Genomic DNA, 4,453 nt, shown 5'->3' on the forward strand with positions numbered 1-4,453 from the left:
TTTTAACTCTTAAAATATATCAACATATCAACTATAAATCTCTATTTCCATGATCAAGACAAATCATCGTAGTTGATATTGTTAGGATTTGTGCCCTTAAATCCTATTGTATGATGCTATGTATGATATTATGTATGACATTATGTATGACTTAATGTTGTGTTTAATAAAGTTGTTTTATTATTACCTAAAATAATGGTAACATGAATATTGGGACATTATCATATAGTCCATAAGATGCATAGTATGTGATTTATGTGATTTAGTCATAGAAGATATAAGTCACAAGTTCTTTGAAAACTCAGAATTTATAGTTTGTAGTAGGTGATGAAATTGGGCATTTCATCTGCGAAGACTATAACGTATCAACTAAGATGATTTGTCTTGATCATGGAAGTGGAAACTTCTAGTTGATATGTTGATATGTTTTAATAGTTAAGACATATTGAACTGGACCGCTGTGAGATTTATTATTCTCTTAACGACTGTCAAATGAATAATAAATCTCACGACTTCTATTTGCATGAACTCTTAATCCTGAGAGAATAATGGACCTAATCATGACATGTAGGTTGCTTTGATATATCAGGAGTGAGATCTAAAGTAACGGTCAAAACCTCAGTATGTTGGGTAGCCACATTTAGTGTTGATGGAACATATATTCTCAAGATGGAATTCATAATAACAGAAATATAAAATATTCCCTTGAGATAATTTTAAGGGGTTTCGTTATTCAGAGTGTTAGGCCTAACCACTTTGGTAAGAAATTACTACAGTATATATTTATGAAATTGGATTTCATAAATATATGATGAATAACTTTAAAGGATTAAATCGGGTACTCAAGGATAAGATGTAGTAATTTACAAAGTGGCAGTCTACATTTATGACTTTGTATTACTATGAATATTTTATGAAGGGGCTGCGTGTATAATAAAGTCTTAGGATATAATTTATTAATAAGGCTTAGAGTGCAATTATATTTATATAGTGGTATTAAATATAATTAATGGTAACTTTGGACTTGTCAAGAGTTGACGGAAAAGCCCAAGGCCCATTGGAGTAAGTGTCTTATTGGTCCATTTTGGTCCCACTCCAAGCCACACACTTAAGCCTAATTGAAAAGGCTCAATAGGCCAGCCCAATTAGATAATCAATTAGTTATAAAGAGAGAAATATACAGAATTTTTTATAAGTGTAGAGAAAAAGAAAAAGATAGAGTGTGAGGCACACTTTCATTCTCCCTTTGAAAACTGATTGAGAGACCACACATCTTGGGCGTAAAGTGGAATTGGAGTGAAGATTAAAAGTGTTCCCAAGTGCTTCTAATCTTTGTTTTGAATTTCTCCACACCTTTGAAAACTGATTGAGAGACCACACATCTTGGGCGTAAAGTGGAATTGGAGTGAAGATTAAAAGTGTTCCCAAGTGCTTCTAATCTTTGTTTTGAATTTCTCCACACCAAGGTACGCTATCTTGTTCTTAAATTCTGAAATTTACATAGTGCACGTTATCAATCATGAATGAAATAGATCATTATTTGTTGCTTCCGCTATGTGTTTTGTATGAGATACAAAACCAGAATTTTTCCTTCAGATATTTTATAGTCTTCGCAGATGAAATGCCCAATTTCATCACCGACTACGAACTACAATTCTGAGTTTACAAAGAACTTGTGATTTATATCTTTTGTGATTTTTCACATAAATCACATACTATGCATCTCATAGACTATATGACAATGTCCCAATATTCATGTTACCATTATTTTAGATAATAGCAAAACAACTTTATTAAACACAACATTAAATCATACATAATGTCATACATAATAACGTTCATAGCATCATACAATAGGATTTAAGGGCACCAATCTTAACAGAAATTCCATTGAATTTGCTCACTATAAAAGAAAGAGGTAGTCATGGATGAAAGGGGGGATCGGATGAGGGGAATGGAGACCCAATAGAGGAAGCACCTAAGGGAAAAGACTCAAGTGAGAAAAAAAAAAAAAACCCACGGCAAGAGAGTAGTAAGAAAACTAAGAGTAAAAAAAAAAAAAAAAAAAGAACGGAGGGAAAGAAAGAAAGTGGTAAAAAGAAGAGAGAAAATACAGCAGGAATAGGGGGCATGCATCAATAGACCATCTTTTCCCTCCCTCATAGCAAACTCACTCTTTGAAGTCTCTAAAAAGTAATAGCCAGTAGTCATTTAGGCATATTCTCCAAAATGCACAACTTTGATGGCAAGAGCCTATGATAAGGTTGTTCAAGTTAGGGTTTGGGTTCCTTCTTGGTTTACTTATTCTATGGGAAAATTCAATACTTGATTTCAATTGCAAATATATTTGATTTCTCTCATTATAACTTATATCTACTGTATTTAGTCATTCTGCGGTAGCATGTTTTTATCACGTCTGCCGCATGAGTTGTCCTGCTATGGTATTTTTACTTGCTGTACTAGTTATTTTGTTATAGCACATGTTTATTGTATTTACCATGTTAGCTATTATACTAGCTAAACCTTTCCTGCCGAAGCTTTCTTCTTTATTTGTTGTTACGTGTTTTACTTTTGACACAAACTAATCATCATCCCACCATAAGTATATATATACATATCTCTTGTTTCTCATGTTCTGCAGAATATATTTTATAGATGTATATGTGAATACGTATAAGTATATTTACGAATATGTGTATGTATATATTTGAGAATATGCTAACCCATGTAAGCTAACATTTGCTTGCTTGGTATTTTCTTTGGGTTTTAGATTTGTTTATGTGCAGGAAGTAGAAAAGTATTCCTGCAGTAAAAAATGAAGAGTAGTCATTCACACAGCCGAAAGCTTAACTACATGGCAAACAACTTTATTAGCACAGTAGAAAGCTTAACTGCACGGCAGACAGCTTAATTAGCACAGAAGAAAGCTTAATTGCATAGCAAAAAGCTTTATCGCGCAGCAAACAGTTTTACTGCACAGCAGAAAAGTCAGACCTGCGGCAGAAACTAGAGAAAAGTTCTTTCTGTGGATGAAACAAAGGATATGCCCAATTTGCATCGTCTTTTCTTGGACTTGGACTCAACGTTTGTGCACAAACTGGCAGTGGCAGAATGGTACTTTGGAGCCCATTTCGCGGAGCGCTAGGCCCAACTTCCTTCTAAGAGAAAGCCTAGACTAAGCGCTATCCAATAACATCAAGACGTGTGTCTAAGGTACAAGAAACGTAAAAAGAACCCTCAACCAAGAGTTAGAGGAAATTCGCAATGATGCCCATGAAAGTGCAAGGATGTACAAGGAAAAGATGAAGGCTTTTCATGACAAGATGATCTCTAGGAAGGAGTTTAAAGTTGGTCAAAAAGTTCTATACCATTCATAGGTTCGTTTGATTCTGAGTAAGTTGCGTTCTCGTTGGATTGGACCTTTTGTTGTTACTAATGTTTTTCCCCATGGTGCAGTTGAAATTCAAAGTTTAGCAACTTCCAAAGTGTTCACGTTGAATGGTCATAGATTTAAGCCTTTCTATGAAGGTTTACAAGTAGAGAATGTGGCAAAATTGGACATTGAGGATTCGATCTACTGATTGAAGAACGAAGCATTGAGTCGAGCCAACGACAATAAACAAAGGCGCTGCTTGAGAGGCAACTCAAGGGGAGTTCTTTTTTCTGTCTTTTTATTTTCGCATTTATATTTTGGTTATTTTTTCCTTTTCTTCACATTTCACCTTACATTGGGAACAATGTAAGTTTTAAGTGTGGGGGAGGGGATTTAGGTTGTGTTTTATTTTTTTATTTTTGAAAAAAATTTTAATTTTGTATTTTTGAAAAAAAAAATTGCTCTTTGTCTTTGTGGCTTTTAAAGATATTTGGTTGCGTATGTCATGAGCAAGATTCAATTAAGCTTGAAAAATTCATAACATGATTAAATAAGTAATCGTCCAACTAAGAATTAGTTGGTCTAGTTATTTTCCTTGAGAATGGTAGTGACTAAATTTAGTAGACAAAAGCTGGTGAGATTTTGAGCCTTTAGACTGACACATCCATATTAGTCTCATTATTCTTTCAAGTGAGATATTCTTCCATGGATTTTTTTTTCTCTAGAACTTGCCTTGATTCTCTTCGAGGTCATATTGACACATGCATACCTGAACATGATTAAGGCCCTCTTTGTTATAAGCTACATAAGCCAAATAGCCTACCTTGTAATTAATTTTTCCCTTTGTTGAACCCCTTTAAGCTTTATTGTTTTTTTTTTTTTTTTCCCCTTCATTGTGAACTCATGTTACAAGCTTTAAACCCAAAAAATAATGCCTTTACCCAAACCGTAGAGCTAGTGGAGCATTGTTCATCATTATTATAAGTATGGGTGTGCAAGAAATAAGTGTGCGGGTGTCTAGATTTGTGGTATGGCTATGACTGGGGAAATAGAACATCTCTTCATTCTCAATTTGCGAGT

The sequence above is a fragment of the Castanea sativa genome, chromosome 11, assembly GCF_040712315.1.
Source record: "Castanea sativa cultivar Marrone di Chiusa Pesio chromosome 11, ASM4071231v1".
Taxonomy (NCBI): domain Eukaryota; kingdom Viridiplantae; phylum Streptophyta; class Magnoliopsida; order Fagales; family Fagaceae; genus Castanea; species Castanea sativa.